Below are 13,795 nucleotides of genomic sequence, written 5' to 3'. Positions count from 1 at the left end.
TCAAACATAGACGGACTCCTTACGAAGAACTAAATCTAGTAATCATGATCAACAAATACCTATCAATAACCTAGCACCTTACAGCTATTTAGGTTAGCAGCACACTTAGGTTTATTTAATTAAATAGTATTATTCCTATGATCTTATTCGAAATCAATCATAAAATAGTCAAAAACACAAAGTAGATGACCTAATAACAACCTATCATAGTGACAAACAATAATCAAGGCAACTATGGAATAATAAAACTCAACAAACAACCCTAAACACACATATGCATCAATTTAATATAATTAAACCTTTTAACTAGTTCATAAAACCATAATGATAAATAAAACCCAAGTCAAAATCAAACATTAACAAAGGTTCATCATAAGCATAGGCAGTTTATAATGTTTAGCCTAGCATAATAAAATCAAACAAAACGATAATAAAGGAAATCATGGCGAAAATAAATAAGAACAGAAGATTAAAGGTGATAAAACCATGGTCTTCGTCTTCAACCAATACGCGCACCACCGGATGATTCTTCAACTCCAAAGCCTTCAAAAGTTGCAATCATAAGCCTTGAAACTCCCAAAATTTGTATGGCTCTTCAGGTTATGATTAAGGTTAAGTTTATGGGTGTTTATATAGATTTTCAAGGCCCATAAACTTAAAATTAGAAAGGATTATGGAAATCTAAACCCACAAAATTAATATTTCTAGAAGATTCTAAAAAACTGAGCCAATAGACTTAATATTTGTAGAAGATTCTAGAAAACTGAGCCCAAAGTGCCGCGCGACGGGCCTTTTCCCATTTTGCTTGTTTTCGCCCTCTTTTCGACATGATTGAAACCCAGAACCTAAAATATTCAAATAAATTAGTAATACACAAATTCTAATAAAAACCAAACAAAAACTAATAAAATATTATATTAAATGTACAAGAGATTTATATATATTTAGCATTATATCAAATATCTCAACACTTATCTCTTTTTCATCCCTGAAAAAGTCTCATTGCAATGGGATCAGAATCAGAGAAATACGATCTTAAAAACATATTAGGTTATCTTAAAGCTCAGATAAACGTAAAACCCGCGATTGCCGACATTGTTGTCCAGTTAAACCCAGCCACCAGCCTATTAAGCCCCACGCACATTAAGCATTTAAGTTCATGTGATATCAAAAGCTATGGGTCTCACACCTTTGGAGTTAAGGTCCACCTACCTCACCTCAAGCATAGTAAAGACAATTAAAAATAATCGAGTTGAAGCAAACTGGTTCAACATATCACCGTAAGATAACAACCCGTTAATGGTAAAAAGAAAATGCACTTAGATGGAATTATGGATGATAGGTCAAGTGAGGTCGTACGAGCATGCCTTAAATATTATTAGACTTTGTCCTATATATGCTCTAATAAAATATTTATTGACTAGAAACTTTCGAGCCCCAATAGTGTATCCACAGAGTCGCCATCCCCTCGGTAACACGTAAACTCTCAGTCTCGTCTAGTATGTGCACTTTGGCCTCTTTTTCTATTTTTGAGAATGCTTCTTTGGCGTTTTTCATTACTTTGCTCTTCTCTTTTGCTTTTCTTATATATATATATATATATATATATATATATATTATTGTGCACTTAGGCATCTTTTACCTAAAAGTATATAACTAAAGACTAAAACTCGTATAAAATTGGACATTTGTGGGGCGCCACCACTCTTTATTTATTTTCATAAAACGGAGTAGCGAGCTAATTTTAAAGTGCATTCAATTCTCACAATCTTAGGGTTATCAGCTTATGGTAATACTCTCTATACCTTATCGAATTTTAGCTTCACTGTCCCCCCTTAGGATGAGAACCCACAAAATTTAAGATTAATTAGGTTTATTAAGAATATGCAATGGAAAACCTTTCAAGACTAGTTGGGCCTACCGACACATCCCAAGTTAAGTACGCCTTCTTTAATATTATCTCATATTATTAGTAGTTTGAAAAACCGATTCCCGATAAATATCCTCATCTCCCATTTAAGTGCAAAAAGAAACAAAATCAAGGGACATTTTTCAAAATTTTTTCATTTTTTTTATTTAAAATTTATAACTATGAAACTATGACTCAAATGTCCTATCCCCATACTTAAATTTTGCATTGTCCTCAATGCAAGGATAAGGACTAAAATTTAAAATAAAATTCGGAATACAAAAAACTAAAAGCCTAAAAATAAAAAAAACAATTAAAATAAAAATAAACAAGCAAGATAAATAATGGAAAAGACTTAGCTGGTAATATGCGCATGAAGTTTGATGCCAAAGTCTTCTTCCATGAATGCCTTCTAATTCCAAATGTGCTCAGCAAACAATATCTCCTTCTCTCACACTCGAACGGGAGCAACAAACACAACAAACAATATCTAAAAATATCTTATCAATTTGATAGATGCTAAGCACTTAAGTATTTTACCAGACCAACCAACCCACCCTATATATAAAGCATGAATAAATAGCAGTAAATAATAAAACGTATACAGTTCGGCTGCTCCATCCCCATACTTGAATTTTGCAATAAACTTCATGAGGGTCATTTTTCTAGCTCAAAACCTGCAAAACTTAAAAATAAAAACAAAGAAGAGCTACAAAAATCTACGCTAGTGACTCGACAAGACTCAAAAATAACGATACGGCAAATATACAAACTCTACACTTGACTTTTCACTCAAGACACTCTATTGTGTAAACTACTCGACAGTCCAAGTGGAGATTCCTCCACCTCGGTCAAACTCCATGGTCCTCCAAGAAACTGCATCACGATACGACCATTCATCTTCAACCTTGTTCCTCTTATCTCCAACTTTTCTACACTCCACAAACTTTTGCAGACCAGCACCTCTCTCTCTCTATCAAACTCCATCACCTCTCGAGAACTCGCGACCTCTCTGTCCTCCTCCAAACAAACTCTGACGGAACTAGTGTGCTCAAGACGTGGATCCATGCCCAGAATAAAAGACTTAATCGCATAAACGGGATGACATGGATCAATGAGACCATCGTGACCACTCGGGTGTCTCATGGATTTAGCAACATATGTAACACTATCGTCACCGGCTCTAAGAGTGATCTTACCATCAAAAACATCAACAAGTTCCCTAGCAGTACGTAATAATGGACGACCAAAAATAATAGGAACTCTTTCATCGGCCTCCATATCTAAAACCACAAAATCTACGGGGAAAACCAAATTATCAACTTTCACGAGCAAGTTTTCTATGATCCCCCTAGGATACTTCACCAAACGGTCAGCTAAAGACAAGGTCATGCGGGTGGGTGTGAGCTCTCCTATGCCTAGCTTCTCAAACAATGAATATGTCATTAAGTTTATACTAGCTCCTAGATCCGCTAAAGCTTGGCACGAGGTATCCGTACCAAACAAACATGGAACAGTGAAAACACCGGGATCGGGTAACTTCTCTGGAACCTTATTGAGCACTACTGCCGAACACTCTCTGTTAAGTGGAACAGTCGAAAGCTCCTCCAGAATTTCCTTTAGCTTAAGAATATCTTTCAAGATCTTGGCATATTTCGGCATATGCTGGAGGACCTAGATAAATGGAAGATTAATCCTAAGCTGCCTAAACATATCTAGGAAGTTCCCGTACTCTCTTCTGAATTTCTGATTCTTAACACGGGCTAGATACGGCATACGAGCATGATCTATAAGCGGTGAAGGCCTAACATCTCTCAGTTTCTTTTCCTCACTTCCTCTAACTATGGACTCACTGGTTGGTGCGGTACTTGCCGGGTCTAGCCTAGGTTGCACCCTCCGAGGAGTCTCCAACACTATCTCCTCATCCACAAACTCATCACTCTCCTCTACCTTAATCTCTCTCTTCGAATGCTTTGGCAGGTGGGAAGTATTTCTTCAAGAAAGCGGTACGCAGTGCCTCCCAAGTAGTGAATGCTCCAGCAGGTTGCGAATCGAGCCAAGTGGCGGCACGACCCGTAACTGAAAACGGGAACAAGCAAAGGAAAATCACATGTTCATTGGCACCTTGCAAGTTGAACGTTCTGAGCACACGGGTGAGATGATTGATGGGCGCTGGTACGTCTTCATCGCCATGGCCATGGAATAGATTACTCTGAGTGAGATTGGCTATGACGTAAGAGGGAATCTGCCAGGAATTGGGGTTATCGATTACGGGGGTGATGATAGGAAAGGGGTCTCCGGTGAAACCCTCGAAGGCTTGTTTGTAAACAGTTCGGTTGTCGGCCATTTAATTATTGGGAATGGTTCTGGGACTCGACGGCGGTGAACTGTGTGGTGATGAATTTGGTGGAGAATCTATGATGATCGGTGATGACGAACTGGCTTCAGACTTTAACGGAGATGGTCCTTGCGATCGAAGATGCGGCATAAACCTGAAAAGCATACAAGACCAAATCAATAGACTCTATTCAAATACTAAAATAAAACTAATAAAAAGATAAAATAAACTAGACTTAAAATTAAACTAAAATTAGTTAGACTCCAATGACTCAAAGACAAAACAAAACAAGTAGCACGTATGTAGCAAATAAATCTAATCAAAACTAATAACGCAATCGCCAAGAGTCCTCGGCAACGGCACCAAAAACTTGTTGTGCTAAAAGTAGTTTAATAAAAACACGCTAATCTAGACACTAAGAAATAAATTCTAGACTCTTAAACTTAACTAAACTACTAACCGGCAAGTGAACGATCGACTCTAGTACAGTTAAGTAAGTCCGGATATCGAACCCACAGGACTCTTTAATTTACGTTTACTAGCTAAATTTAGACTTAACTATAGACACGATTTATTTATTTATTATTTGTTTAAGGGGATTTTACTAATAAACTAGTTTTAAACTAATTAAGAAAACTAAAGATGACTAAACTTTGAACTTAGACTTATTTCAGATGATGATGAACAACCACCTAGGCTAGAATCCCCTAAGTTTCAGTTATCAATTAACCGGGAGACTATTTAGTTATAGAACTGGGATTGTAAAATAGAAGCTTAAAAGAAAACCCGAACAGGACCCCTGACCCTTCTCAAGAAGACACCTATGTGTTTCTAATAAGTTTTAACACTCACCAGTATTAAAAATCAAGTTTCCTTACGGTCACCGAAATAATTACAAACTAGTTCCTTTATACGAAATCCTACCTTACAACGCGGAAATCAAAGACAGTCTAATATATTCAATTAACTCAATAGACAAAATTAATCAATCAAACCTAGACGGACTCTTTACGAAGAACTAAATCTAGTAATCCTGATCAACAAAGACCTATCAATAACCTAACACCTTACAGCTATTTAGGTTAGCAGCCACATAGGTTTATTTAATTAAATAGTATTATTCCTATGATCTTATTCGAAATCAATCATAAAATAGTCAAAAACACAAAGTAGATGAACTAATAGCAACCTATCATAGTGACAAACAATAATCAAGGCAACTATGAAATAATAAAACTCAACAAACAACCCTAAACACACAAATGTATCAATTTAATATAATTAAACCTTTCAACTAGTTCATAAAACCATAACGATAAATAAAACCCAAGTCAAAATCAAAGATTAACAAAGGTTAATCATAAGCCTAGGCAGTCTATAATGTTTAGCCTAGCATAATAAAATCAAACAAAATGATAATAAAGGAAATCATGGCGAAAATAAATAAGAACGGAAGATTAAAGGTGATAAAACACGTGGTCTTCGTCTTCAACCAATGCGCGCACCACCGGATGATTTTTCAACTCCAAAGCTTTCAAAAGTTGCAATCCTAAGCCTTGAAACTCCCAAAATTTGTATGGCTCTTCAGTTATTATTAGGGTTAAGTTTATGGGTGTTTATATAGATTTTCAAGGCCCATAAACTTAAAATTAGAAAAGATTCTGGAAATATAAATCCATAAAATTAATATTTGTAGAAGATTCTAAAAAACTGAGCCAATAGACTTAATATTTGTAGAAGATTCTAGAAAACTGAGCCCAAAGTGCCGCGCGACGGGCCTTTTCCCATTTTGCTTGTTTTCGCCCTCTTTTCGAATGATTGAAACCCGGAACCTAAAATATTCAAATAAATTAGTAATGCACAAATTCTAATAAAAACCGAACAAAAACTAATAAAATATTATATTAAATGTACAAGAGATTTATATATATTTAGCATTATATCAGTATCGTTTAATTGTTTGTGTATTTTTTCGACAAATACAATTGTCCCAAACAGAGGAAAAGCCCTTTGACATCAATTTCAAAGTGAAATTATCTAGTTGAGACATCTTGATTGAGAATTATATCCTGCAACTGCTTCAGTTTCTGCTTCTTGGAGATCAAACTCAAATAGAGCTTTTAATAAATTGTATTTTATGAATTTAAAAAAATAAATTAAATTAGGGAACACAGGGGCAAAAATAGGACGACACCATGCTTTTTTTTGGTGGGTGGGAGGGGGAGGGGTTGAGGAAGAAACGGGGGAAATGGAAAATGCTGATGTGTCATGCAAGATAAAATAGGAAACTTGTAAAGAAATCGAATGACTCCTTATGCTCTTATAGGGATTTAGTTGAACTTTAGGATGCACCCAAGTCTAAATAATTAGACTTTAACCCTAAAGGTCAACGGTTTCATTTTAACATCTAAAATATCAATTTATGACATTTTGATCCGCTTTCAGCAACAACTAAAATGAACACATACTGACATGCCAGAAATAAGAATTTACCATTAAATTATCCGTAGTGAGTATTTCCTTACTTGTAAAATGCCCCCAAAAAGCCCGGGAACACCGCCCCCGGGCGTTGGGGTGTGTTTTGGTCATCCAACGTTTTGTACACAACAGACATTTTACCACTACACCATTTTTTGTAAAACGCCTAATTGCTGACTGAGACGTAACGTGTCACAAAACGCCCAAGGGTGAAGCTTTACCACTATACATGGTCTTATATAAGAAATTTAAATTCTTATTATACAAACATTGAAATGATAAAGAACTGAAATGAGGAAAACAAACTATCAGCATACAACAACAACAACAATAATACCCAGTAAATCCCACACATAACAAAACTATTAGTAGGGTCTGGGGAGGGATCCCGGCTCCAAAGACAAACTAATCAGCATATACTAACCATTGTCACAACGTGCCATCGACCCACTAAGTAATAATATTCGAATGGGTTTTTGAAGATTGGTATCACGATATTACGATTGGAGGAAATTATATGTGTAGAAGAAGAACCAAAGGATATGAAGAAAATTGAGGCGGGGAAGAGTGTTTGAGGACTATTTGGCGTTTATATAATATGCTAGCATAATATTTGAAAGTTAATCAAGGATATGAATGAATGTCGCATACACCCTAGGAGAAAAGACAAAATAAACTTTACATGCAAATTGTTATTTACTCAGGCTACTATGTTTACTAGAAAGAGGTGTATGAAAAAAAAACTCTATGAAAAAAGAACTCTATAATAAGAAATATAATATAATAGGACATCAAAAATGTCCTCTCAAGTTCTCACACAATAAAACGCCCACAATAAATAATTTAAAACATATTATAGCATGACATGTCTCATTCATATTAAGTTTTTATGATGATAAAGCACAAATAAAATAAATATAAACATCGTATAAAACTTAATGTACATATTAAGTTTCTAGCACAATAACTCTAGGGCCCTATACAACTTAATGTAAAAAAGACTCATACATCGAATTGAATTTCATAAATTCCATCATATCTTTATTCATTCTCAACTTTAATTTACTTTGAAAATTTGAAGTTCACTTGTAATCATTTAGTGAAGTAGGGCATTATGGGGGTAGGGGTTGGTGGAACATAAGTGTCCTCTCTTAAATAATATTTAAAGTGAATAATTTTTTGGTTTGTTTGTTAAATTCAAATATACAAAATAAATCGCGAACTCGCTATTATTAGAGTTAGTGATATGTTAACCTCTAAAGTAATACAGAGAGTGAAGGTCTAATTAATAATATAATGTTTTTAACACAATGTTATCTTATTAGTGTGTTTTGATAGCGCGTCACGTAAATTACAAATTGCTTGAAAAGAGTGCGTTCAACCTTAGCTCGTACAATTTTCAAGCCAATCTTGCTTGCTAAACCTGATCTTAAGCTAAAGCAATAACTAGCTAAGCAGCCTGACTCGCGAAGGGCATTTTTTGGACTAAGAAAAGGCCATGCATATAAAGATTTGATCTAAAGAAACCAATCCATGTATAAAATTAGTATTAGAACCAATCTACCCTACCAGAAACCTAAAGTAACCAATCTATCAAATTGTATGTATAAATAAAATTAGTATTGAGAAGGAAACTTCTTGTTTCTTTTTACTAATCATGATCTAATCTACCCAAAAAATATTGGAGAACACCCATAAAATATCAAAAAGGTACAACATTTAGATGGAAGAAACTTTTAAACATGTGTTGAAGACAACGAATGATCGAACTTGATTTGATGCCAACCCATAAGCCAAAATAAGCTCCTCCTTGCATAAGAAGGTGGATTTGATGCTTCTTGATCATCATCATCCCACCTCCTAATATCTATTTCAGAATTAGTCCTTGTTTCCGCCTTCAATCCATCAAAACGGAATGAGAAAGACCCTCTTGATGACGGCCCAATCGTGGCACCAACAGTTGTGTTCACCTTTTCTTTCTTCCCTCTAAGCCAAATCTTGGACACCGAAAAACTATCCCTCTTGCTCTTCCCATTTCCACCATTACCACCACCGCGAACGTCTATTCCTGTGAAATCTCTCCTTGAATCGCCACCACATTCTGACATTGCAGGGCGGTGTGAAGGAGTGATTGGTAGGGAAGACTTCTTGCTTGCTTGTTTCTTCAGTTGGGTACTAATTGCTACTTGTAAGGATGAATTCTCATTCATTACATATTCAAAAGACCCCATTGAAAAACACCTCCTTCCATCTATTGTTTGCTTCTGACTATCACCACAATCGACATTCTTTAACTTCCCAAGCTTAATAGTAACAACTTTCTCCTTATTATCTTCTTTTATCATGTCGCCCTTATCAAATTCAAATCCTTCATTACTAACTCTTTGGATTGATGAACCATTTGGTTGATCATATTCAATAATCTCTCTAGAATTCTCAACACTCCCAGATTCAAGAACAAGCACAATTGGTGAACAAGGACTTGAAGTAAAATCAGAAAGCAAACTACCTCTACAAAGAGGACAAGTGGAGTGAGACAATAACCATGTATCAATACAATCCATATGAAAAGCATGACTACATTTTGGCAATAACCTAAGCATGTCTTCACTATGAAACTCACACAAACACACAGCACAATCAAAAGGGTCTTTCACACCAGAAACTGATTTGTAACTGAAAACTGGCAATGTGTCAATGAAAGACTGGTCAACGCCTGAATCATGAAGATGAAACAGTTGTTGTAACTGGCCTTGAAGTGCAGTCACATTATCAAACTCATCTGGATCCCTATTGATGGGCTTCAAGAAGTATCTAACAAGAAGATGAAGCAACCCAGAAAGGAAAACAATGATAGCAAGAATTATGATGATTAGTAGAACACTTGGACTCACCATATAGTTCAGATTGAACCCATGTGATTGGTTGCCTGTAGTAGTGGCCGGAGGTTGTGGTTGTGGTGGTGGGAGAGGTGTCCGAGTGTAAAAATAAGGTCTTTCATAGTTAGAAGCATATGTTTTCTGATCCATTGTTTCTGGAATAAAGAGAAATTTGTAAAGTTTGAATCTTTATTTTGGAAAACCTAAGAGGTCTTCATGTATTAACTATATATACTTAAGAACCCATGAAAGATTTTATCAAGATCTCTGAGTTGAATGTTTGGATGGAGCTTTCAGGGCTCTGTGTGTATGTGTGTGAGAGAGGGAGAGAGATGAAAATGGAGTACTCTGCCAGAAATAAATTTTGAATCCAGAGAACTAGATTACAAAAATAGATAGAAAGGGCAATGCATTTATTGATGTTTAGCATCAAATTGAATAACATGAACTTACTAAGGAACAAATGTGCTCTTTTCATTTTTTTATTTTCTTTAACAAACAAATGTGTTAGTTTTCATTTAAGGCCTTCTCCGATAATTTATATACCTCAGTCGAGCCAAAATAAAAAGACATGTAGGCCCTAACGAGTAACGATTAACAAATATATAACATATATACTAATTTTTTATACGGCATTGTTATAACAATAAAAGTATCAAAAAAATATAGTCATAAAACCAAATACAATAATATTTAACGGCTAACCGATGATTCGTGAAGCTTTCTTAGCATTCTTGACAACAAATTGTTTAATCACCTCTTCGCAATTTATATTATTTAAGTTTTCGCTCTCGGTAACTATCATCACCAATTCATTAAGTCTTTCTTAAACATTGTGGATCGTAAGAAAGATTTTAATTACTTCAGCTTTGAAAAACCTCTTTCTTTATATGCCACCCGTGATTGGAATAGTTAAAAATATTCCATATACAATCCTTGCATTTGGTTCTTAAGTCTCGTTCAAATGCTTCAAAACTTCAAATCTTCAATAGGGATTCTAAATTCTATGGTATACAATGTGTCTAGTGAGCTCAACTTCATATAAATTTTCTCTTTCGATTTATTATTATTATTTTTTTTTACTCATTGACTTCGGTTTAGTGGTTTAGGCCCAATAACCTAAAATAAACCAAATGGACTATAAATCAAATAACTTTTTGGGCCTAATAATTTTTAAATAGTCAAAATTAATTATATTACATAATTATATATATATATATATATATATAGTAAGGTTAAAATAAAACCCAATTGAGTTGTGGAAACTATACAAACTCATTCTTAATCATATGTTTTTAATTAAAATTTAAAACTTGTGTTACACAATTAAAGTTAATAAAAAAATATAAAAAAATATATAACTTTTTATTTCTCCTAAAAACATATATAAAAATTAGTAAAAACAATGTTAAAAAATAGCAAAACATTTTTTTTTATTTTTTCGATGTTTTGTATTAAATGTAGCAACATATATTACATGCCCTATATATATATATATATATATATATATATATATATAAGGAGAAGTATAATTTGAAAACCCTCTTGAGTTGAGAAAACCCGTGAAAACCCTATGTAACATAGTTTGGTTTTTTTTTTGTTACATGTAACATATGTTGTTGCATTTAATACAAAACATCGAAAACATAAAAAAAATGTTTTGCTATTTTTTTATATTTTTTTAGTAATATTTATATATGTTTTTAGGAGAGAGAAAATGTAAATAAACTTTTACATTTTTTATTAACTTTCATTGTGAACCACAAGATTTAATATTTAATTAAAAACAGATGGTTAAGAATGAGTTTCTAGAGTTTTCATAACTCAATTGGGTTTTTATTCTAACCTAACTATATATATATATATATATATATATATATATATATATATATATATATATATAAATTTATACCTCCGAAAAAAAGATGCCCTGGCCGAGGATACGGCTCATACACTTCTTAAGCCCGCCTTGTTTCATTTGATAATCTATACACTCTAATCAAAAGTTACCAGCTTTACTGCAAATAAATCTCATCATTTCTAAAGTTATATGAAAGAAATTTATTTATAATAATATTGATCAAAGCCTATGAAAAAATTGCATATAATAAATCAAAATTACTTGCAATAATGTGTTAAAAGCTGTTAGTTTATTATGTACCGTCTTTTGTTTGTAAATACTTGAAATTTATAAGTCTCTTATTTTATAAAAAAAATCGAATATATACATTATAGAAACTTAAATTTAAAGTTTGAATTTTATTACGTTTGTATCTTCACAGATTTGTTATATATAAAAAAACATAATATTAAATATTATTCTTTTCCATTATTATAAAATTTTCATTAATGACAGATCTCAAACTAGTTTTTTATAAAGCTACCCGTTGTGGTTTAACTAAAAAGTTTATATAGTCCATGTTGAGGAAATCCCACTTAGGGATCCTGAGTCTCAGTATCTTGCAAGCAGGGATCCCAAACAGATTCAATATCCTGAACCCTTTATTTTGCTCAGTAACTGATATATTTTGTAGGCAAACATTGGTGACTTTTTTGTCATTAAAAGTTCATTAAATGATTGGTCAAATATCTGGAACAAGTCTTGTAGCTGCTGAGATTAATAATTACATTAAACACACATTAAATGGTTGGGATCCTTGTTATCAGTTACGATTGAGAAGCATATCTCAGCTGAAACTACAAATTAACGAATTGCAACGGCTAGTAGCTTATTACATGATCAACAAGTGCGTGGAAACAAAGCTGACTACGTCCAACATCTCTCTTGAAGACGTAATTAATAGCTTTTATTGTCGAGATAATCATTTTACTATATAATGATGCTATGATTAACAACATAGGGAACAGGCTAAACTTGCACCACACTTACACTCTCTCTACTCTAGATTTGCTCATCATTATCTTTCGAAGCAACACTTTTACTTATCAATAAATCTGAGACGGGCGGATAGTTTTCCCCTCCCGAGGCTTTTTACCAGAGATCCTACTAAGGATCAAGGTTTTTCCTTGCGACATTTACTGCGTTACACACACACACACACACACACTCTTGCAATATTGTGAAGAACACACTACCTCACTTACTAAGTTTGATCACTAAATTTCTTAGGTAACTTTTTACCAAAACAGTTTGGCGGCCATCGTAAGGAAAATGGCGTTTTTCATCTAAAAAAAATCATCTTCAATCACAATCCATTCAAGCTTGATCCATAAATGGCTTCTCAATCAAAGTCTACCTTGTTTTGGTCAAAAAATCACCGAAGTAATAATTGAACAACTTAGTAAAATAAGGTAGAGTGTTTCTCAATGACAAGCTAAATAAATGCAGCAAACGTAAAGGGTGACACAGCGATATATCGAGGAAAAATCTAGGATCCTGATGAGGATCTTCGAAAAAAACCTCGGGAGGGGAAAACTATTCCCTGCCTCAATTTATTAATAAAAATAATCGGTTACAGCTCTAGAACTACTTGAGAATGAAAACTAAGTACAAGTATTGTGTGGAGAGTGCAGAAAGAAGTGTCTTTAACGTTTTCAATTGGCCTCCTTATATAAGAAGAAAAATCAACAAATAATCCTAAAAACTAGCCTATTTACTAGGTCTTCACTTAAGCTGCACTCATTTGACCATTATAGACTGACTTCCACGTGCTTTCCAACTGGAACTCCGAAATACTAGCGAGACTTAATCTATTAGCTGTTCCAGGTTGTTAACCAAAGAGTACCCTGCAAGTATATTAGTTAGTTTACACAAAATAGGGCTCAGGATTACGAACCCGCTGAGGATCCCGATTGTCAGGATACCGCTCAAGATACCAGTCAGGATTCTATCTGAGAATTTAACTCACAACAATTGTCCCCAAAAAATATGCTAGCTGTAAACCACATTTACAGCGGTAATATTAATTTTCTTTATCCTTATCCCGATGATGTTAACCTGGCAAATTTGAAAAGACTTTGGATAAATTCCCAAGCAAATTAACCACCACATCTTAAATGTAGGGATAATTGCCTATATTTACTATCACCGAATATTATTTATCCCCATCTTCAACCAGGATTTAAGGTAACTTTTTTTTCTCTTCATCTTCTTTACCAAATTTTCAAGGTTTCCGTTGTAGTCATAGTCTTCCAATGGCGAAGTAAAGAACCAGGTCCCCTGTGTCATCC

The 13,795-nt window shown here is 34.0% G+C and overlaps 1 pseudogene; it reads right to left on the bottom strand.

Moving 5' to 3' along the window:
* Positions 1-8,461: 8,461 nt before the first annotated feature.
* On the bottom strand, positions 8,462-10,002 carry LOC143539859 (RING-H2 finger protein ATL13 pseudogene; annotated as a pseudogene).
* Between the last annotated feature and the right edge of the window lie 3,793 nt (positions 10,003-13,795).

The sequence above is a fragment of the Bidens hawaiensis genome, unplaced genomic scaffold (genome assembly GCF_021521415.1).
Source record: "Bidens hawaiensis isolate Kalapana, Puna unplaced genomic scaffold, B.hawaiensis_p1.1 tig00012076_1, whole genome shotgun sequence".
Taxonomy (NCBI): Eukaryota; Viridiplantae; Streptophyta; class Magnoliopsida; order Asterales; family Asteraceae; genus Bidens; species Bidens hawaiensis.
The sequence above is the reverse complement of the archived record's forward strand: the minus strand, read 5'-3'. Positions and strand labels throughout refer to the sequence as shown.